Here is a 25,037-nt window from a genome sequence, read left to right on the forward strand (position 1 = left end):
GGTCAAATGCGGAGCTGCAGACTGCAAGGTATTCGCCAGGGTGTGAGCATCTGGAGCTGTTTCAGCATCAGCAACCACCAGTCCAACTCCATTTACTGGTGGTGCAAGGCGTTTCCCGACGGCTTCTGCTTGGGCTTTTTCTGGCAATCTCGAACAAAATGTCCCGTTCCACCACAGTACAGGCATTGCTTGTTCAACCTCCTTTTTTCTTTCTCTTCTTTAGAAAGCGGACCTCGAATTGTCCCAATTTGCATGGGTTCTCCTCCACGAGCAATGTCACCTTCCTTGCTGCCTTCTGTTCTCACCCGGTCAAAACGAGGCACACTAGGACGATAATCTCGCTTTCTTTCTCCTCTTCTTTCTCCTTGTCGGAAGTCAATCTCCAAGACTAAATCGATTAGTGCTGATACCTCCGTAGGTCGATTAGGTACTTGTGCTAATGCGTCCTTCAACTCATCCTTTAAGCCTCGGTAAAACACAGCAGCTCTCTTGTTCTCTGGCCATTCAGTTTCTACCACCAACTTATTGAATTGAGCCAAGTAGGCTACCAGATCTCTGCTTCCCTGTTTTATTTCCAACAATTCATTGTCCGTGGCTTGAGAGACTCTTCTTCTATCGAAAATGCGAAGGAATTCCTTCTTAAATTCATCCAGATCATATAACAATGGAGCATTACTGGTGACCAGAGGCATAGACCACGACGCCGCATCTCCACTTAAGTACGACAATATGAAGGCCACTCTAGACTGCGCATCAGGGAATAAAGCCGGTCGACACATGAAATGTAGGGTGCATTGGGTTAAAAACACCTGTGCCTTTTGTGGATCACCACTAAAACGCTCTGGGGGAGCCAAAGGAATTACTGGTGACAAGGAATGAATTACTTGTGTCGTTATTTTAGACTGAGTGATTGGGGACTCACTGGAAGTTCCTGCTGGATTGCCAGAGTACCTAGAACTTGGGTCAGAGGCTAAGCTACTCATTTTTAGGTTTAAATCTGTGGTTTCCTTTCTCAGTTCCCTATTCTCCTCTCTAACAGAAATTAACTCTCTTTGGATTCCTTCAAGGACTTCTCCTAATTTCTTCAAATCCAATCCTTCAGCCATTCTGCTCAAGAGCGAACTAAAAACGTGGGCACTTCACTCTGTCAGAGTCCGATGCTCTCAGAATCACTCGGGAGCAGAATGCTGCTGTTCCCAATGCCCCTTCCCAGCTTTCCAGGCCACACGCTGTAAATACGAGTTGGCCCAAGAAACCCAAGGGGGGGGAAAGGGGAATTGGACAGAGAAGAGACAGTCACTACGTCTTTTTCTTTCTTGAATGTTGTCGCTCTTCCTAACTTGCTTGCGACGACAGGAGTGTGAACACTGTAGAAGACATAATCACAAGGTAAGTAACCTACTCTACACTCTGCACTATCTATGTTCTAAAAAGGATCCTTCCTCTCTATACCCACCCTGTCTTTAGTGACCAATGCTCCTCTTCTGTTGGGGAAGGTGGTGTAGTCTTGATGTGATGTTCCTGTAATGACAAACTCCTTCTATTAGAGCTGACTACTCTACTTCAATTCTCCTCCCATTTCTTAATTCTTTCCTCTCCTAGTGGCCCTCTTACCCAAGACTCTACTAACGGTGCCTCAACTGGATTCTGGATTGTTGTGTTCTTCTTCTTGTTTTTTCTGAGTTTCTACTACGGTGTTCTTTCTGTCTGTAGTCGTTAATCTGCACTCCTCAAATAAGGAAACTTCGTAGCGTACCACTTGATACTAACTACGCTCGATAAGTACTTCTCACACGGACCTTGATGCTAAAAGGTTCTGTCTTGAAGCTCTGACTTGATTCTCTACTTGAGTTTAGCTGCCTGTGTCTTTCTTTGATTCACTGCTGGGATACTCGGTGAGCCTAGCTCACGCGCTGACTAATTACTGAAAATTTCTCCTCAGGAAGTATCTCTCTGAATGTTGGTTTCATACTGTTCCAGTAAACAACTATTCCATTTGAAGTGAAGGGAACTTAGTGTTGAAATTCCTTCACACGCAATTCTCACGGAAAACTATTCTTCACAAATGTCGCACTAAAGCCATGGAACAGTCTTACTGAAATTTCTGGAATCCTGGAACTCGACTTCTAAGAAACTTGACAAGACTTCTCTCTCACGAAAGCACGGCACACAAACGTCGACTTTCTCCTCTCACAACTCTGGTGAAGTGCGCCTCTCCACCGGGCTGACACCTGGATCTTGCTGATTGCTTTGGAACACTAGAGCGCTAACCTGCGGCTCACATGTTCCAACTATAGCGGCCATTTTAGATTCTGGTTTTACTTTAATTCGCTCTCCTGTGCTGTGTTGTTTACCGGGGGGCAGGCCTTTGGTCCTAAACATAGGATTCGTTCTCAAGTGTCTGCTGGTCCTGACACAAAGGAAGAAAGTAAAACCTTGATGTCATTCCAAAATTTGGGGTCTGGTTTAACCGGACCATAAACATTCAATAAGACCAAATCCTTACCCTGCACAACAACTCTGGCCATTACCCATCGTCCATCAGCATCATTTTGTGTAGATACAATTTGTACAGACAAAGACCTATGAAACAATATAGCCACACCTCCTTTTTTACTCGAAGGAGAGTATACAACTTGACCCACCCATTGTCTTTTTAACTTAAGTGATTCCACTTCAGTACAATGTGTTTCCTGAATAAAAGATATTTGAGAATTTAATTTGGATAAATGAGAAAGTACCTTCTGTCTTTTAACGGGATTTCCAAGATGACGAACATTCCACGAGACAAAATTACACATAACGGAGGAGCAGGAGGGTGCAATACGCAAGGAGATGACACACTTCCGGGCAGTAGCTAAAAAATGAAGAGAGACCAGGGCAGTAGCTAAAAAATGAAGAGAGACACCAAGGATGAGCAAAATAGAACAAATATACAGTAATACAACACATCGATAGTACGGACACATGCAGCAAATAGCACATTGTCAAACGGATGAGAAAACAAAGAAGGGAAAAACACATCAAAGCAAAAAAAGAAAAAGTAAGTAGAAAAGAGAGTAAAAGGTGATAGATCAAGGAAAAATATCCAGATCTAAAAGAAAACATCAATAACAAATGCAAGGGGCGTAACAGCGCCGACAAGAGACGGAACGACAGAGAAAAATGTAAAAATAGAAAACTAATATACAGCCATATTAATAAAAATAGTAAACAGAGGGGATGCCACTAGGAATGAGAGGAAGAGCCAGTTGTAGACATAGAAGACAAATTTAGAAGAAACGATTTCAGCTTAAGAGGATCCTCAAAAGAACGAGTGGAGCCTTCATGTGTGATTTTACATAAACAAGTATGGAGAATGCCATAACGAATATTCAACTGTCTCATTTGAGGACGAAGAGCCAAAAATTCCTTCCTTCTTGCGTTGGTAGCATTAGATAAGTCTTGTGATATATAGATGTTATGCCCTGACCATGTAAGTCGACGCTTTGTTTTGGATGTCGAAAGGACTCACATTAAATCAGTAAATTCCAAAAACAGCATGATAATACCTCTAGGTTTAGAAGCATTAGGTTGAAGACGACCAAGTCTATGAGCCCGTTGGATATTTAAGGCAGGGTCAGGAGAAATACCTAAGAGTTCTGTCAGGAACTTCTTCAGGAAGAGAAGCAAATCAGGACCCTCAACATTTTCCGGCAGGCCATGAAGGCGCAGGCTGTTACGTCTATTACGATTTTCAAGGTCCTCAGTGTGAAGCTTAAGACGTTGGACTTCCTGCTCCAAAATTGGAATTTTAGTGGAGACATCCTGAACATTACTGATACGCTGTTCCATATCAAATACCTTAGCTTCCATAGTAATCCATCTATCCTCAATTAGTTGAAGCTTCTCATTAGTCGTGGCCATGAAGGATTTCAGACCTCTCACTTCATCTAAAATAGTGTCCAAAACAGGATTTTGAGAGGATAGTATAGGTGAGGGAGGGTCATTCTTGGCTCTCTTGGGTTTGGTACCCGATGATAATGCACGAGACGTAATTGAAGCTTCATTAGCCATCTTGAAAAGATAGGACGGGCGAGAAGTGATTTTCAATAAGGACTTCCGCCTACCCATACGCCTGATGAAAACACAGCACACTTCAACAGAACTTCAGAGAAAAAAAAAAAAAAGGAAAAAAAGTTCACATGCGCAGTGAAGAGCCTCACCAACCGACAGTGCTCAGGTGATATAAGATAGACACATGTGAGGAGAACTAGGTCACATAGTGAAGAAAATGGCAAATCAACACGAGGAACATCTCTGAAGCAACTCCATATGTACGTTAAAAGATTGCAAACTGCAACTTAGCAGGAGGTGAGGAGCAGAAAAACATATTATCCACTATTGCGAGGCATGGTTGTATGAAACCCGGAGCATTGGAGGAGGAAGACTGACTCATGCAGTGAGTAGAGAGCAATAATGAGGAAAAGAGAAGCTTTGCCGCGCGTTTGGAGCTGGAAACGCCGGTTACCTCAGGAGCAGATAGCAAAAAAAACGAGTAGCAGGCATTGATTGATTGATTGATTGAAGCAAAGCTCTTCGGAACTGCACACTGGATAGTTCAACTTAAAACTGGCACTAAACAAGCAGGTTCTTAACAGGTTCTTCACACGGGAGGCAGCCTACTGCATTTCTTCAGTTGCAGATTCAGCAAAGTGTTTTTCCCAGTTCTAGAGTATGTTCCCTACTACCTCAGGGAAGACAGCAAACGTTTCCTGTCTCTGGTATCACTCTTTCTGCAGACAGATTTACAGAGAATTTCTAAGTCAAAAAGTAAACTCTAGGTCAAACAACTGAAGTTGTAGGGTATAAATAATTTCAAAGTGAATTTCCTGAAGCTGTGATACTGCTCCAGGCAAGGGGATTCACAATGAACTGTGAAGGCTGGTCTGTAGATCTGAATATGGAGCTTTTTTCTCTTCAAGGACTATATCTGGGTCCTGGCCTCTTAGATAGAGGACTTGCACACGATCCTTTGTTCAGGTGTTTCATTTGTCAGGTCACATGCTGGTCTGCTGTAACTGGGTTGGTGCAGGGAGGGTGAACACAAAAAGTACCTTTGGTTTCTCCATTCAACAGTAGGTGATTTGAAAGATAGGCCCAAATTTATCACAAAATTGTGTTGCCGTCACGTCACGCAAGGTGATGCAATGGCAGCACAATCCTTAAGTCAGATTTACCAAGCAAAGCAAGGCCACTTTGCTTGGCCCTGCATGGCTTGGTAAACCTGGAGTAATGTTCAAGTTTCTACCTTGCGTTACACGATGCCAGGATGGTGTTCAAGGGGGAACGTGGGTGTCCCAAAACATACACCCATGCATTTTGATGCATTCCTAGGTTTACCAAGACTGGTAAACCTGGGAACGCATTAACTTGTACGCCTTCCCAACAGAGATACAACAAGAGAAATATAGTTTTTGCAGCACACTTAGAAAGCATGGCTCATGGGTGCCTGCTTTGGCGCTAGGCAGCCGCCAGTGCGACAGAGCAATGAGAAAGCAAAATCATCTTGATAGATATTGCACATTCCTTCTTCTCCATTTGACGCAGCACGGCAAGTTGTCTTGTGGCATTCAACTGTATCAAGTAATGATAACTCTAGGCCCAAGTGTGTACAATTGGGAAAACAATTTTTTGGGGAGGGAGGAAGATGTGAGTATCATAGGGGAAATGAAGGGTGAGAGACAGTAGTTACTACCAATGAATCACATGTAGCAGATTACACCATGTGCACAGACAGACACACACACACACACACACACATGCTACTTACCACTGAACATCTTCACAATGCACACCTCATACACTCAGGGAGAATCACGGGGCCCGTTCACAACAGATAACACACAATACATTGGTAACTAATGGATTCCTGCGGAGTTACAGTTAAAAAGGCTTCAATCCCAATATGGTTATGAGCAACCAACAATTATTCGTGTCATGACATGGTCATTGAGACCGCGGTCAGTTGTGATAAAAAGAGTAACACTTTGGGTGAACCCCTACTGCCTAACAGTGATGAGCACTCTTTTTTTGAGCAACATCCAACACGTAGAGCAGCTCTGAGGAACCTTCTGACAAAAGTCTCAGGAAAGGGCTGCATGATACACCTCATGCTTGGACCATCTTGTCGATGACTTGTGCTCTGAGCATTGTAGGGATTCTTGCTACTTGGAGCATCACAGAGATGTCCTGCATTTGTATCTTGCATCATTTTTACTGCACAAATGTAATGGTATTGAGATGCATGACATTGCATTGTATTGTAGATCACAATTTTTGGCCTACTAGTAGCTAGTATAATTAAGTATAAAAGTATAAAATTATAGATTCCTTTTATGGCATATTTGGTTTGAGCATAAGTGTCTCCCGGGAACTGTGAAACCATGTGTGTGTCACGGTGGTTAGACAAAATATTGAGTTTTAAATATCGACCTACATTAATATCGAGTTTTTAATATCGTAGGGACAGAATATCGAAGTCAAGAATATCGTTGACCAGAATATCGACCCCAAGGTAAGTAATATCGTTTTTTTAAATATCGAAGTAAGTAACATCGAAGTAAGTAATATCGCAAGCAAAAATATCGTTGTCAATAATATCGATATTTATTTGTGTGTTATGTATTTTAATATGTATGTTATATGTATGTTAAACATTTTAGTAATGTATTTTAATAAATTTAAAAATAAATGTTTAGAAATTAGTAATTTTGTTAAAGCAAATTTAGCGTTTTAGTATCAGAGCGGGTTGTGGGTTTATAGGGGAATAGGGTGGGAAGTAATTTAATTATAATTAATGAATTAATATGTTTTCTTTAATTGGTATTTATCATTAATTAATTGTTAATTAATTGTTAATTGTAAATTATGTTTATTAATTAGTAAATTATATTTGTTATAATTAATTTATTATTATTTTTTATTTATTGTCATTATAAATTAATTTATTGTTAATTACTAATTAATTAGTGATTTATTTTTATTAATTGATTAATTGATAATTAAATTAATTATGTGAATTTTTATGTGTAGTGGGTTGTGGGTTTATAGGGGAATAGGGTGGGATGTAATTAAATTAAATTAATTAATGATCTTGTTTTTTTATTGGTATTTATTATTAATTAAGTGTTAATTGATTATTAATTGGTAATTAATTGTTATTACTTAGTAAAATATATTATATATAATTAATGTATTAATAATTATGATTTGTTGTTATTGCTAATTAATGTATTGTTAATTAATAAATAATTGGTGAATAATTGTTATTTGGTAGTTAATAGGTATTAACTAGTTAACTTTTTAACTATATTAATTATAAAGAAAGTATTAATAATTGTTATTAATTGATTAATTGATAGTTAAATTAATTGTGTTTTTTGTATGTGTAGTGTGATGTGTGTTAAAGGGGGAATAGTGTGGGATGTAATTTGATGTTATTTAGTTAAATATTTATTTTAATTTGTTGGTATTGATTAAAAATTATTTAGTTAATTAATTATTAATATGCTATTTTTTAATAACAAATTATGTAATTCATTATTATGTTCTTTTAACCCCTACGCGATCCAGCGCTTTCCCAACTGTTGCACTCACTTGAGTGGGAATAGTAATTTTTACCCCTACGCTATCCAGCGCTTTCCCTACTGTTGCACTCTCTGGAGTGGGAATAGTAAATTTTATCCCTACGCTATCCAGCGCTTTCCCTACTGTTTCATTTACTGTAGTGGGAATATTAATTTTTACCCCTACGCTATCCAGCGCTTTCCCTACTGTTGCACTCTCTGGAGTGGGAATAGTAATTTGTACCCCTACGCTATCCAGCGCTTTCCCTACTGTTCCACTCTCTGGAGTTTGAATAGCAATTTTTACCCCTACGCTATCCAACGCTTTCCCTACTGTTGCACTCACTGGAGTGGGAATAGTAATTTTTACCCCTACGCTATCCAGCACTTTCCCTACTGTTGCACTCTCTGGAGTGGGAATAGTAATTTTTACCCCTACGCTATCCAGCGCTTTCCCTACTGTTGCACTCTCTGGAGTTGGAATAGTAATTTTTTCCCCTACGCTATCCAACACTTTCCCTACTGTTGCACTCTTGGAGTTGGAATAGTCATTTTTACCCCTACGCTATCCAACACTTTCCCTACTGTTACACTCCCTGGAGTGGAAATAGTAATTTTTAGCCCTACGCTATCCAACATTTTCCTTACTGTTGTTTTTGTTGGAGTTGGACTAGTAGTTTTATTCTCTCTGATATTTAATATGTTTTGTATTATTTTAGCTATTGTCATTAATAATAAAAATATTAAAATGTAATTTATTTATTATTATTTGCTATATGTAATTATTTAATATTTATTAATGTTATTGTTTTATGTGTATAGATGTATTGGTAATATTTAAAAACATTTAATAATTTATACGTAACAGAAATTATTATTAAAACTAATTATTAAGTAAGTATATATATTATATATTATATGTATATGTTTAATTAATGTTTTATTAAATTATATATATTCATTATTAATGTTAAATATTATAAAATATATTTAATTATGTTTATTTTATTTATAAGTATTATTTGGTATATTTTACATATATTTTTAAACTAAAAAAAAAAACGAGAATTTTTACTAACGATATTTTTGACATCCATATTTAATTATCGATATTTTTGTACTTACCATGTTGTAGATAGGATGTCGATATTCTTGACATCGATATTTTTGTTGCGATATTTTTGTAGGTCGATTTTCTGGCCTTCGAAATTTTGTCAGAGATCCGTGTGTCACGCATGCTGTGCCAGCAACATTCACTCCATTACTTGCTGAAACTACACAATGGGCAGTCACTGAAATGACTGTGCGCAGGATGTATGTGTGCCAGGGGAGGGTACAGTATAGGGTTAGAGCAGTGCTGGTTAGGATATGTGTGGTTAGTGCATGTCCTGAGCGTATGCATGCCTGCTGGGAATACATTACATGAGAGTTGTAGTACTGTGCAGTGCTCACACAATGAAAGCATTTGCAGGATGTTATCTGTACTTGCGTGACATAAAATACATGAAGGGTGGAAGTGTTGAGCAGCACACACATGGTGAGTGTGTGCGTGCTTCCTGTGTGCATTTGTAATTAGCACACCCAGGCACAATACAAAAGGCTACAGTACTGAACAGTGCGTGCAGACTGAATGTGCATGCCGTATCCATGTGTGTCTGTAGTGGCACAATTCATGTTTGTAACAGTTCCAGAGAGTGTGTGAACTTTGGAAGTACACTGAGTGCAAGTGTGCCTACAATGGTACATTACATGGAGGACCCTGTGTTCTGTTTTTGGAAGCCCAGGGCTCCCTGGTGAAAACATGAAGAGAATAGAAATCCCCCAGACAGATTTGTGTATTGCTGCTTTCCTGTTAGCAGGGTGGGACACACTGGTGGAAGGGGGAAAGAGACTATCTCTCTATACTTCAAAACATTGCTTTTTGATTGAGTGATAAATCACAACAAAGTGGCCTTTACTAAAAGGGAAAGGGGCTGATAAGGGAATCATAAAGAGTAGGGCTGGAAGCCCAGGATCAACTTTTTGATGCATATATCACTGAGGCTGACATCCAGGTGTGAACTCTGGTCACTCCCATTAATTGTGTTGTGGGTCAGTAAGCTCCAGAGCATTTCCTGCTGTTACAGACATCCTTTCAGGAGAAAAGAAGAAAAGGAGAACTTTAGCAGGTTCTGACTCTCTATCGCATTAGAGGTCATATTTACAAGCACTTAACGCCACCAGATCGTCACTTTTTCTGACATTCTGGTGCATTAACTCCTTCGCCTTCTTTACGATGTTGCATTTAGTCAATTAATGTGATTTAATTAATGCCGCCTTGTAAATAATGCCCCTATTCACACAGCTCTTAGAGTAAAAGGGGCATGCAATGGTAGTTGCAGTGGGGGGTTCCGCCGCAACACATATTGCTTTTTGATGCTGCCCCATATTTACAAGTTATGGGCAGCGCAAAAAAATACAGCCAGGGACTACCTGATCTTAAGCAGGCAATATGAGTCGAATTTTAATTTTTTTCCTCATATTTTTCTCTTTCCCGCACAAATAGATAGAGCAAATCACCTGTAAAGATTGTTTATGGGCAGGAAGGTGTCCCTTCCTGCTAATAAGCAATTGCCCATGCAGCGGAGGCTCCCTAGCAAAATGATGTTAGGGTGCCTGCACTGGCACAACACAGATTTTTTAGCGCCATCGCTAGGTGTAATGCAGGGGTGTGCGGAATTCTTTTAAATAATGCGCATACCTGTGTTTTTAAGCTGTCAGAGCTCGGTGTTACCAATTTTGCATAACACCGCGCTCCACCAGTTTCTTGTAAATATTCCCCTATGTGTCTGGAAAAAACTGCAAGAAGGGGAGGTCAAGACCGCAAAACTTGTAATTTGCCAAGTACCCAGATAAGCTCTGTGAGAAGGAGAAGCTCTACAAGACTTCTGCCGGTGACCATGACAGGGTCAAGGGCCTGCTAGTCCCCCTGCTAGGAGCGGTACATAACCAAGGAAAACCAAGACCACCTGCCCTGCAGCCTGGAGTGCCAGTACATGCTTGCTTGCCAAGGCCAGTGGGTCCAGTGCGGAGAAAGAGAGCGTTGGAGGGAAAAAGGTCCAGTGGGAAGCCCTGTCAAGAGTACTCCCTGAGTGAAGTGTGAGATATTGGCGATGCACTGACTGAGTGCAGTGTTGGTTTGAGGACCCCCATATGCCAGGAGAGGGCCATCATGGACTGAGCCATGTATTATGCACCGTGCTGGTTATGCTAAGCCTGCATCTTCATTCTGCGGTGACCCCTTAGGTCAGGAGGGGCCACTGTTTAAGCTGCTGTTGAAGGAGTGCTGAGACTTGAAACCACCAGGATGGTCTTGCTTACTCAGGAGGGCTCCACACCCGATTTATCAAAGAACCTCTGCAACCTCGTATGCCAGGAGGGTCTGCCGGTACTCACGTTGCCAAGAAGTTTGGGCCATCACCAGAGAAAAAGAATGAGTATGCGTTTGGCAGGTCTAGACCACACAGTGAGAGAACTGCCACTGAATGACCCCCTAGTTCTGCACAGAACAGTGTGGGTGACAACACACTCTCGCTGGGCTGCAGCCAGGAGATAAAGAAAGGATTCCTTCCCTCTTGGGGAAGGCTTACTTACGCTGTCTTTGCAAGCAGAAAGCTGTGCCATTAACTGGAGAAGCTGAAAGCACCACTCGAGTGAGAGTCTCCGCCAATGGGTGCTGCTGCATGGTCTGCGACCTGCTCAACTTCTCAGAGAAGGATCACAACACGTGGGTGCCAGCACTGAGAACATCTGTTGCAACACTGAGGTGCCGATCACGATCCGGCAAAAATCGGGTACGAACCGTCGGACGGAGCACAATCTCCGCCCGACGCGTACCCGGTCGTCAATTTTTACAAACAAGGAATTACGATTCGCACGGGTACACCATTACCGTACGATTCGTAAAAAAGCCCGACCGAACAAAAAAACACCTACCAATGCGATCCGGGAAAGCGCCGACCTGACGTCGGGACGCTCGCAGCCAGCCATTCACGACCCAGGAATCACGATTCGCACCGACGTCACCCCGCACGGTGAATATTTTGCGGCAGCCAAAAACTGCCGGGAAATCAGGACGACGCGAACAAGGACCACCAGTACGCGACGGACAGACGACGACGCGAACAAGGAGGACCAGTACGTGACGGACACACAGGACGACGCCACCAAGGAGGACCCGTACGCGACAGGACGACGCGAGCAAGGAGGACCCGTACGCGACAGGACGACGCGATTGGAGTACCAGTACGCGACGGACAGACATGGACCCGAACCTACGAGTCATCCCTGCCCTCATAGCAGTACACCTCCTCTACAGGTTACGACGCAGACGCCGCAGAAGGTCAGAATAACTAAGGGAGGGGGGAAAGTGGGGTGGGGTGGGGGTGGCACGACCAGGGCAGGCCACAAAACAACCACATAAGTCACACACCACACATGGCCTGGACATACCTGACTCCCATGCCCTGGTCACCACGAGGGGGTGGGGGCGTGTCCTGATAAGCCAGCGACCGCCACAACGGAAGTCCGTCACCACGCGAACCGGCAACACAACCAGACAGGTACGTCCCGTACCCACGCCTGAAGAGCGTGGGTACGAGTCGTACCACGCCCACACACACGTCACCCCAACAATGGCGGGACGGATCGTACCCACGTGGCAAAGGCCTGGGTACGGGCCGCACAAGCATCACATAGCGTGGGGACGGATATGTACGGACCCTACCCCCACCCCGTATGCATGGAGCGTACCCCCCATGCCATCAGTGTAAGTACGACTCGAACCCTCACCCGCGGACCTACGGACCGTACCCCCACCAGTGTAAGTACGACTCCTACCCCCACCCGCGGACTCACGGACCGTACCCCCACCACACCAGTGTAAGTACGACTCGAACCCTCACCCGCGTATGCAAGGAGCGTACCCCCCACCCCAACAGTGTAAGTACGACCCGTACCCTCACCCGCGTATGCATGGAGCGTACCCCCCACCCCAACAGTGTAAGTACGAATCGAACCCTCACCCGCGGACGTACGGACCGTACCCCCACCAGTGTAAGTACGACCCGTACCCCCAACCGCGGACTCACGCACCGTACCCCCACCCCAACAGTGTAAGTACGACCCGTACCCTCACCCGCGTATGCATGGAGCGTACCCCCACCCCAACAGTGTAAGTACGACCCGTACCCCCACCCGCGGACGTACGGACCGTACCCCCACCCCCACCAGTGTAAGTACGACTCCTACCCCCACCCGCGGACTCACGGACCGTACCCCCACCCCAACAGTGTAAGTACGACCCGTACCCTCACCCGCGTATGCATGGAGCGTACCCCCACCCCAACAGTGTAAGTACGACCCGTACCCCCAACCGCGTATGCATGGAGCGTACCCCCCACCCCAACAGTGTAAGTACGACTCGAACCCTCACCCGCGTATGCATGGAGCGTACCCCCCACCCCAACAGTGTAAGTACGACCCGTACCCTCACCCGCGTATGCATGGAGCGTACCCCCACCCCAACAGTGTAAGTACGACCCGTACCCCCACCCGCGTATGCATGGAGCGTACCCCCCACCCCAACAGTGTAAGTACGACTCGAACCCTCACCCGCGGACGTACGGAGCGTACCCCCACCCCAACAGTGTAAGTACGACCCGTACCCCCACCCGCGTATGCATGGAGCGTACCCCCCACCCCAACAGTGTAAGTACTACTCGAACCCTCACCCGCGGACGTACGGACCGTACCCCCACCCCCACCAGTGTAAGTACGACCCGTACCCCCAACCGCGGACTCACGCACCGTACCCCCACCCCAACAGTGTAAGTACGACCCGTACCCTCACCTCGAATGCATGGAGCGCACCCACACCGTGTATGTTCCAAGCGTACATATCCAGAAATAGGAGGTGTGTGTGCAGAGTCCACCCAGCTGTGCCCAGAGACAGGAGGGGTGTGTGCAGAATCCTCCCAGCAGTGCCCTGAGACAGGAGGGGTGGGGCCCTATCACTCACAGCAGTGCCCTGAGACAGGAGGGGTGGGGCCCTATCACTAACAGCAGTGCCCTGAGACAGGAGGGGTGGGTGTGGAGTCCTCCCAGCAGTGCCCTGAGACAGGAGGGGTGGGTGTGGAGTCCTCCCAGCAGTGCCCTGAGACAGGAGGGGTGGGTGTGGAGTCCTCCCAGCAGTGCCCTGAGACAGGAGGGGTGGGTGTGGAGTCCTCACAGCAGTGCCCTGAGACAGGAGGGGTGGGTGTAGAGTCCTCCCAGCAGTGCCCTGAGACAGGAGGGGTGGGTGTGGAGTCCTCCCAGCAGTGCCCTGAGACAGGAGGGGTGGGTGTGGAGTCCTCCCAGCAGTGCCCTGAGACAGGAGGGGTGGGGCCCTATCACTAACAGCAGTGCCCTGAGACAGGAGGGGTGGGTGTGGAGTCCTCCCAGCAGTGCCCTCAGACAGGAGGGGTGGATGTGGAGTCCTCCCAGCAGTGCCCTGAGACAGGAGGGGTGGGTGTGGAGTCCTCCCAGCAGTGCCCTGAGACAGGAGGGGTGGGTGTGGAGTCCTCCCAGCAGTGCCCTGAGACAGGAGGGGTGGGTGTGGAGTCCTCCCAGCAGTGCCCTGAGACAGGAGGGGTGGGTGTGGAGTCCTCCCAGCAGTGCCCTGAGACAGGAGGGGTGGGTGCAGAGTCCTCCCAGCAGTGCCCTGAGACAGGAGGGGTGTAACACATGTGTGTGAGGCCGGAATTACCCACATCCATACTGCCTACAAGGGAACATGTCCCCATGAACTCATGTCAACAGACTCCACACACAAGTACAGTGAACACCAAGGATGCCACGATTGTTGCAGGTGGAGACATGGCCATGCATGCATGGCCAAAGTAGAAGGGCTCCGTCACACACACAGCTCATGTACACACAGCTCTGCGCTAAACATTGGGAACACCCTGCAGGGAAGAAAGCTGGGTACACAGAGGAAGGAATACACCCTGGGACAATTGAACCATGCAGTAACTGCTGACATGACCTAAGGAAGTTAGCCAACACCTTGTGATGGCACACAGATCCCAGGGTCGCCCCAATGAGCAGAACACTACTACAAATCCCACACACCCAAAGCCTTAAACACCACCCAAAACAATGTAGCAGCCCCACCAACACCAATACCACCATAGCAGGAGTGTGATAATGAAAACAAAATTAAGCTTTATTCAGCATGAGCACAATGTCCGTGGATCGCAGGCAGTTCAATTTTTACAAAGGCCATAGGGCACTCAATGATTCCCAGCTGGATGGGGGACACAGTGGGATGTGTGTCCCCTACCTTGCCTGCACAGTCAAATGGCATCGTCTTCCATACTGGTGAGGGCATCAGGGGGGGGGGAAGCAACAGGCACCGCAGGGACATCAGGGCAAAGGGGCGGCGTTGTGGGTGCAGGGATGGAGGACTCAACCACAGGGGGTGTGTCATGGCCAAAGGCGGAGGCCAGGATGGCACTACACACCTTAGCAAGGTCCTCCAGGGAGTCCCCTGCACCCGAAGTGACCTCAGGCCCCAAGGAGGGGGGGGGGTCAGAGGGATGGGTTGCAGCGCCACCGGGGGAGGGTGGAGACAGGGGGGGAGACTCAACCACCCTGACCGAGGACTTCCTTGACCGCTTGCGTGGTGGTGGAACTGTGGGGCTCAGGGACAGAGCGGCCATGAAGGAGTCCTTGGGGGAGATGTGGCCAGGAGAGCTGAGGGGAGGGGATTTGGAGGGAGTGGATTGTGTTGAATGCGGACTCCCACTCTGGCTGCGTGTCACACGTTTGCCCCCCGACCCAGTGGGTGTGCCTATCTCACCCTGTGTGTGCGTGTCAGGAGGAGTGCGGTGGACCTTCCCTGCTGGTGTGGTGCCTGTGTCTGTTGTGGTGGGTGCATGCCGACGTCTGGGTGTACGTGGGACAGGCATGGAAGTGGGAAGTGTGGATGGGGCAGGGGTAGGTGGGGGGAGGTCGCGCTGCAGGAGACCCACTGCTGCAGTCAGAGTGGAGTCTATGGACCTCAGCAAGTTGCGTTGGTCAGCCTGCGATGAATGAAAGCCTCGATGTTGGTGAGGGTTTTCCCGTGGGCATGGAGGACATTAAGGATCGCAGTCTGACCAATCTGCAGTTGCCGCTGGATGTCCACAGACTCAGCTTTGGCGGCAGCAGTGGGGACAGGGGCAGGGGGTGCGGTGCCTGGCAGGAAGGAGACATGCGGTGACCGGGCACGCTGGGAAGGGACACGAGCAAGTGGGAGGCGGCTGATGGGAACTGAGGGGGCGGTGCAAGGTGTTGTTCCGCTGTCAGCTGCTGGTGCAGCCACCGCCCACTCGGAGAACTCCTCCTCGGACCTGTCAGCTTCGTATTCTGACGTGCCAGTCGACAGGTCCTCGGCAGCACTATCCTCCACCTCTGTCCCACTCGATGTACCAGCCCCGATGTCACGGCTGGCACTGGTGCTCGGTCCCTCCGCCTTGCCTGTGTCCATGTCTCCCTCTGTGTCCCCCGACGATGCTGTGGGCAGGGTGGAGAGACAGAAATTAATCAGACAGCTGTACACATCAGTCACATGAGTCCAATCGACATAGGTAACATTGCATAGCCTGAAAAGGAAGATCCCTAACATCTTCAAAACAAGGTACCGATGTAGGGCATGAAACACACAGTTGGTTGAGCCACCATGCCACTGAAATACCATGGAGAGCATGAGACAATAGCTAAAGACAGGAAACGGAGTCTGACATAGCACCCAGGCCCTGGGGACAATCCAGCACTGCATCTGCACCACACAGCATTGGCGAAAATACCGATGACCAGGGACCATATCCATGAACTTGAGACACATGCTGCATAGGTAATGCTGAAAACATGCCCAACATGACTCGGTCACTGCACCTTGCGTGTGTGTCCAGTAACATCACACACTGGCCAGACCCAGCAAGTAGAAATCCGGATTTGACACATAGGCATTGCCCGCCCCAACAAACCCCCACACGAGGCAAATTGTTGAGACACAGGTGGCACCAACATCTCAGAGTCTGGGTGATAAACACAGGGGCAGGCAAAAAGCAAGATTGGACGCCAAACAGCCAAGGTGCGCCTGTACAAATAATGAGGTACCAGTGCACATCCTCAGATGAGTATAACAAGACACACAGGCACTGGCAACTGTGAGTATGAAGAAGGACATTCAGGTCAGGCTGCACAGTGGACACCTGTACTAAATTTCACGTCTATATACATGGTGCCAGGGGACAATGGCACAGAGCACAACCTACGCTGTAGACACTGAGAGTGTCCACGTTGATGATGACACAAACAACACTGAGGATAAGGTGCCCCAGGGGACAGTAGTGGGCACGCAACTACATGCTACTGAATGGTAATGACTGCTACACACGTCACCATCCCTGCACTATGCGTATCGCACACTCATGCACATCATGTCACAGGCCACTACATAGGACATGCGCGCTGTGAGGCATGACACATGAGAGACCAACTCCCATGTCTGGAGTCAGCATCAGTGCCAACTGACATGGAACCCACATGCAGTGAACTTGACAGTGCACAGGCAAGGTCCCACAACCTGTTACACACCACCCCCACACATGATGCTACAGTCATTGTTCTCATGGACAAAGCGCCAGCCTACATTACCTTGTGAAGGAGTGACTACACACAGACCAGGGAACACATTGCAAGGAGGGGAAGGGTGGCAGGGGTGCAGCGCTATACTGGGGCAAACTGGATCTGCACAGCACCTTTAAACCCTGCCAGTGAATTCATGCCACTGTGCCCTTACAAATGCCGGTGACACACAACAAACGCACATGTACCTACCCCCTTCCGGCTGCTGCATCGCCTGTAAGCGCCTCTCCAGGTCTGGAAAGACCACCGGCAGCACACGCCTGTGGAGGTGGCTCAGACGGCGGCGGCCGCGGTTCTTGTGGCTGTCAGGTGAGTCCCCCAGCAGGAGCCGTGCAATCCTCCGCGTCCAGCACCGGATATCCTGCCAGCGTTTCCTCACCTGGGACAGGCTCCGCCTCCGACCATCCACACGCCTCACGGCACTGACGGCGGTCAGCCAGATCTGCTCCTTGGCAGTGGCGCCTACCTGTGAGGAAGAACAAGTGACACCACATCAATACACCAGCCACATGTCACAGAGAGACATATGAGAACAAATTAGCTGGTTACAACAAGGCATGTCATGCAGCCAACGCATTGCACCTTTGTCATAGGGACATCATCCTCTGGTGAGGGAAAAGGCAGTACGTGCCATAGTGGGTACACAGGTGGAATGATGGCAATGTCACAATCAATGATCAAGGCTCACACTGTGCATCACACCCACCCCTCCTGTCTCAGGGCACTGCTGTGAGGACTCCACACCCACCCCTCCTGTCTCAGGGCACTGCTGGGAGGACTCCACACCCACCCCTCCTGTCTCAGGGCACTGCTGGGAGGACTCCACACCCACCCCTCCTGTCTCAGGGCACTGCTGGGAGGACTCCACACCCACCCCTCCTGTCTCAGGGCACTGCTGGGAGGACTCCACACCCACCCCTCCTGTCTCAGGGCACTGCTGTGAGGACTCCACACCCACCCCTCCTGTCTCAGGGCACTGCTGGGAGGACTCCACACCCACCCCTCCTGTCTCAGGGCACTGCTGGGAGGACTTCACACCCACCCCTCCTGTCTCAGGGCACTGCTGGGAGACATCAGGCACCCCCCCTGGTACCCCCCCGACAGTACATGGCATGTGTGTCACACCAGGACACAATGCCTGAAGTCACAGTCACAACATAGGGACAGTCTGTGGCAGTGGCCTATGCACTCACCTGATACCCTGGTCGCCCATACAGCATGGGGTACTGTGGGAGGATCACATCCAGCAGAGCCATGTTCTCCTCCAGGGTGAATGGCTGTGTCCTCTCCACAGCCCTTGACATGGTTCCAGGGAATCAGTAGCAGCAGCTTGGTCGACAAATGCAAAGATGTGCAGGCAAGTACTCCCTCATGGGACCTGGCTGCCTTATATGTGCCCTTCTGCCCAGTCTCATGCACAGGAGTACAGAGTGATTGGTCACTCACATTTGCATCCTATGTTTCCACCAATCCCTTCAAACCTAGCAGTCTGTGGGTTCTCTATCGGTTTCATTCTCCTGCATGATGTCAGCCCCACAAACACATTGCAACAAAGTAGAAGAATTCCAACTGACTTCTGCTGTGCACCTTCCAGAACAATTTCGAAATTTGAACTTGGTCTCCATGACAACCAGCATGCATGTAGGCCTTAATACTTGTCCTCTATGTAATTTGGAGAATCACACACAGGTACGGTGCGTTTCCGGGCCCTAGGGCACCCCAAATGCATGGCAACGGCCCGTACATGCATGCCTACGTTCACTATCACTATGGGTCTGCATGCGTATGCGTACCCGTAGTGGTACGGACCGTACACACGCATGTACGCTCACTATCACTATGGGTCTGCACGCGTATGCGTACCCGTAGTGGTACGGACCGTACACACGCATGTACGCTCACTATCACTATGGGTCTGCACGCGTATGCGTACTCGTAGTGATAGTGAGCGTACATGCGAGTGTACGGTCCGTACCACTACGGGTACGCATACGCGTGCAGACCCATAGTGATAATGAGCGTACATGCGTGTGTACGGCCCGTTCACTATGGGTCTGCACGCGTATGCGTACTCGTAGTGCTACGGACCGTACAAATGCCTGTACGCTCGCCATCACGATGGGTACACATACGGCAGCACTCCCACAGTGATTTGGGAACATACACAGGCCCTCTTAGCAGCAGTACGGCGGTTTTTACACATCACTGTGGTGATAGGCGACACACAGGTAGAAATAGGGCGGACATACTTGTCCATGGATGGACATACTTGTCCAGGAATGGACATCAAGGCATCGTCTGTGCATTACTACATGTGTGGGGCACAGGTGTCACAGGCTGTGATGTGGAACATGCCTCCTGAGTGGAGAAGGCACCAGATGTATGATGAGATGTGTACAGGTGTACTGTGTGAGGGTGCAATGTGTGCCAGGCATGCCCTTGACTCCTTTGACATGTGTGCATGTCGGACTGCGCACTTGGGGTGAGCGTCACTGGCATGGCACGGACAACAACACACGGAAGTGTCCCATGATGCCCGGAACAGGGGTCATGACACATGACTTGTCACTACCCACAGTGCACAATGTGACTATGTCATATATGTGTCCGGGATTTACATCAGGTTGATGTTGTAGCACCCTCAAAAGCTGCAGCCGTTGCAGCAACCAACATGTGTCTGTGTGTAGATTGTCATTGCACACTGTTCCACACACCATGCCACATGTGTTATCGGATGTGAGGTGCACATGTATGCATGGGACACGGAGTAGCGTGACAAGGCCATGTCAGCATCCTCACAAGGAATGTGTGGTGAGTCATGACATGTGCACCTTCATGGCAAGGTGTGTGGGCTGGACTAGTGTAATGTCATGTGACCTGTGGCTCCAGTGTTCCGCTACCAGTCTCTGCAATCGGCATCCCACTTCTGCTGATGTGTGGGTGTATGTCACTCCTGTCTTGCGTCGGGCTGTTCACTTGCACTGGGACACAGCCATTCCCATGGCGTGGCATGGGGAGGTTCTCAATCACCGTGTGTAGCTGGGTCTTGGAAGGAGTGTCACCTTGCATCCATACGTGTCCTGGGCATGTAGCACATACCTCACTCCCTATGTAGCATGTGTGTATTGCCAGATTTACATGTGCTCAGTAGACATGAGTTGTTGTCGTAGTGCACTCACTCTTCCTTGTCACTTCCTCATTACTGCAGAGCACCGCCTCTTGCCCGGATAATTCCAGACTTGGCTGCCATGCAGGAGAATGACAGCATCCGGCTCTACCGCTTCACCCAACCGTTGATTCTGGAGTTGACGGCGAGACTGACACCACACCTGCAACCGCTGCACAGGTATCCCACGGCACTGACACCCCAGCTGAAGGTAATGGCTGCCCTACATTTCCTTGCCACGGGTACCTTTCAATATACCATAGCTCATGTTGGTGGCATGTCCCAGAGCATGTTCAGCGGTGTGCTGCATGATTTCTTAGAGGCCATGTTGATTCACCTGGATGACTTCATCAAGTTCCCAAACCCTGAACAGATGACAGAGGTCAAGCGTGGATTCTATGCCCTGGGAGGGATGCCCCATGTCATTGGGTCCATTGATGGGACACATGTAGCTTTGGTACCACCACACGCACGGGAGGTGGCGTACCGAAATCGGAAGCACTACCACTCCATCAATGCCCTTGTGGTGTGTCTGTCCAACATGGTGATTTCACATGTCTGTGCTCGTTTCCCAGGATCAGCACACGATGCCTACATCATGAGGCGTAGCGGGATGCCTGATATGATGATGCAGCTGCGCAACGAACGGGCATGTGTTGTTGGTGGGTACAGTCTGTCTGTCCTGTATTCTGTATAGCCGAGCAGCACGACCGCTTCGCCAGTTCTAACGATATCCATGTGCTTTCCATGTAGGGGACGCTGGCTATCCCAACATGCCTTGGCTGCTGACACCTCTCCGCAACCCCATCACGCCGGCCCAGCTCCGCTACAACACCGCCCATGGCCGGACAAGGCGAGTGATAGAGAGGACGTTTGGCATGCTGAAGAGCCGATTCCGGTGCCTCCACAAGACCGGCGGCGCACTCCCATATGCCCCGGCGAAGGTTTGCAAGATCTTCATGGTCTGCTGCATGCTGCACAACATGGCAGTTGAAAGAGCTGTGCCACTCATCCTGAATCAACATGACGAGGACCATCCACCCGTGGAGGACGAAGGGCTTGGCAATGGGGCTAGTGATGTGGAGGATGTGGAGCCGCAAGAGGACATCCGGACTCGGCTCATACGCGACTTCTTTGCTTAGTGGTGAGTACCAGTGTCTGAGTGTGCACGCCTTGGTCCCCGTGTGGCATGTGTTGTGATGTGTGTCTCCACCTGCATGTATGGCACGTGAGTCAGAGGTGTGTGTGGGTGTGTCACTGGAGTGATGGTGGCAGTGATGGTAGTATTTCCCCAGTCATAATTGTGACCTAGCATGTTGTCATCATACATGTGTCGAGTCAATGCACATGCAAGTGGCTGTGCTTTTTGTGGCTGACTTCTTGTGTGTCCATCTTCCCCAGGTACCTGTGCATGCCATCTTCTGGTTGCATTGTTGTGGCACTGCTATTCCTCATGGACATAGCATCGTGGGCTGACTCAGCGTTACAGGCACGGACACGTTTGGAAGTCTCCATGGGGTAAGGGATGCATCTGGGGTGTATTGGGTGTGGCAGTTGTTCACGATGTGTGCACACTGCCCCGGTCGGGGTTTGGTTACTCTGCAGACATGTGGCATCCCCATGGGACATGACATGCAGCTGGGTACACCTGAATAGATGGGCTGCCTGGTTGTCAGTCATCAGTGATGGGATAGTGGATTGTGATGATGGCATCAATGTGTGTGACACTGCCCTCGGACACATACGGTTAACATTGGCTTGACATGGCGTGGGACTTCCACATCAGCGGATCTATGGTGTATGTCAGGCTCTCCGTGTGCAGCTGTGGGTATTTAGCTGTTAGCCGACACTTGTGTGCCAGTTCCATGGCTATCACGCATTTGTGCTGCAGAAGGGGGGTGCCAGTGTTGGACCCACATGTTACTCCACATGATGTGTTCATGTGTACTTCAAGTTGCCTCTGCAATCCCAAAAACATGACTAATAAAGGTGTCCCTATGCCTCCAAGGTGCCTCTTCTCAGTCAATGCTGGTGTGTTGGCACGGTGCATCCTGCATGTCTGGCATGGTATTCCCTGATTGTGGCTATGTGTCAATGTGTCGAGTGGCAAGATGCAAGCTGTGTGTGTGTGCTGAGACTGTGTATTGGGCATGATGTCCATGACTGTGTTGGTATTGTGACATGTGCCATCCCCATGCATCCAACGTTGTCCATGACCCCATTCTCTGCATCCACCGGACTCAAGTTTGCAGGACATGGTTCTGCCACCTGTCTACACATACCTGGGTGCCCCCCAGGACACTGGCCAGGATCCCTGACCTCTGCGCATGACTGTTGCTGTACTCAATGTGTCTGTCAGCACGGTTGTTCGGCCACCCCCTCAGCTGGTTGTGCCCATCACGGGTGTGTATGGTGCTCCATGTCTGTCTTGCCTAATAAACTGTGACCCATGTGTCCTGTGCCAGACTCAGGCCCCAGGGTGTGGATGGTTGAAGAGAACAGATGACTCAGGCATGTTTAGACTTTACAAGACACATGTTAGGTAATAATGCTACCAGCAGGCATCTACTCTTAATAGTGTGATTTATTATTGGGGGGGGGGGGGGACAAAGTGAGGTGCTTTCCGGGATTAGGGAATCCAAAGTTCAGTAGGGGAGTTGGTGTCCTTGCCATTGGAAATCCTCAGAGTCCATGCCACAGTCTTTGTCAACATTGGTCAGCCAGTGACCAGCAGGGCCATGTGGCAGAGAATGTCTCTTGATGCTGTGATGCTGTTGCTCCAGTGGGCCAGGTGCCAGGCCAGGTGTCCTGGGAGATGGTGATGTAGCAGCCACCCTCACGGTCCTTTCCGTGGACGACCCGGCCTCCTGCGGGGAACATCACCAGCAGGCCGTGACGACGTCTGGGATGCTCCGTCGGATGTTTCCTCCTCCTCCTCCTGATCCCTCCCTGTGGGTGGTGATGTTCTCCGCCTTCTGGCACAGGGAGGGTCGGCCATGGTGTCGGCCATCCGACGGAGTGTAGCGTGAATCCCCTGGAACGCAGTCACTTGCTCAGCCTGTCTGTCCTCCATCCTCCGTTGGTGTACCAGTAGACAGGCTATTAGGTCCGCATGTTGCTGGGCCTGCTGGGTCTTGATCCCCTCGAGGACGGACACAACCTGGGCCATGCCCGTGGTGTCCTGCCGGTATGAGTCCAGGATGTTACGGACATGGGAAAATACCGGATCCCCAGCCAACTGGTCAGGCTCGCGCCTCCGCCGTCCTCCACTCCCACCACCCCTGCCCACTTGCGCCTGGCCTGCACTTGTGGGCACATCGGGTCTCCGGGACCCCTGAGGGGTGGCATTGGCGTTGTCGCCTGCCTCCTCCTGGGTGCCCGGGACACCGTGTCCCTCCTGGCGAGCCTGGCTGCATTGTGGTGTTGGGGCAGGGATCCTGGGTGTCTCCTGGGATGTGGCAGGAGTGGGGGTGGTGGTTGGCATGGTTGTACCTGACGCAGGTGCTGCAGGTGGTTGGACACCAGAGGGGCCAGGTCGGTCGGGGTCGTCCGCAGAGTGGTGAAAGTGGTCGCTGCCGGTGGGATCGGTCTCCTGCAGATCCGGGTCCTGGGAGTGTTCCCCCCCAGTGTTGGGGGGTGCAGCACGACGTTGACCTGTGTGTGAGAGAGACAATGTTAATTTTGGTCCATGCAACATCCATGTTTCATCCGTTTCAAACTTGGCACATTTCCTCTTGGAATTAGGATCTGTCTTGCATTCCACTCACAGTGCACTTGTGCATGGGTGTGTCCCTTGGGCACCAATTTGGCACCTTTAACTATGTGTGGCACAGTCTTACTTGCTGCGTCACGTGTGACTGCAGTCAGCAGTGGAGTGTGCAGGTGTGGCGATCCATGCATTTGCGCCTTCCTTGTAGCACTGTACATGTGCACATGGAGTGGATCCACACACTTATATGATGCAGGTAGCTGTCCTTGTGCTCGTGTACAGGTTGTGACATGGCCCTGCGTTTTGCCATGATGAAGAGGGGGGGTTCTGGCACTGGCCACCCTTGTCTACATGCACGCAGTCCACCTGCTGACGAGCAGACATTCCCACACACCAAAGGACTGATTTGCTCTCCCTGTGTCTCCCTCCTTCTCTGTCCCCCTCTCCCTCCCTCTCTGTCCCCCTCTCCCTCCCTCTCTGTCCCCCTCTCCCTCCCTCTGTGTGTCAGCCTCCTCCCTCTGTCCGTCTCCCTCCCTCTATGTCCCCCTCTCCCTCCCTCTCTGTCCCCCTCTCCCTCCCTCTGTGTGTCCCCCTCTGTCACCTCGGCCCAGCTTCCTGGGCACAGACTGTTAGCAGATCTTTGAATGGCCCTTGGCTTGTTGATGTGAGTTTGTTTCTGATCTCCAGGCACCCATTGGGTGTAGTGTCTGTGTCTGCGCTGCTGCTGTGGTGGTGTGTGCTGCCACTCTTTCACAATGTTGGCTGATCATTAGCTGCCGTCATGTGCAATAAGGGTGGGCGTAGTGGGGCTACGTGAAGCAGCACGTAGTGTGCCCAAATCTAC

Source organism: Triturus cristatus, chromosome 11 (genome assembly GCF_964204655.1).
Source record: "Triturus cristatus chromosome 11, aTriCri1.1, whole genome shotgun sequence".
Taxonomy (NCBI): Eukaryota; Metazoa; Chordata; class Amphibia; order Caudata; family Salamandridae; genus Triturus; species Triturus cristatus.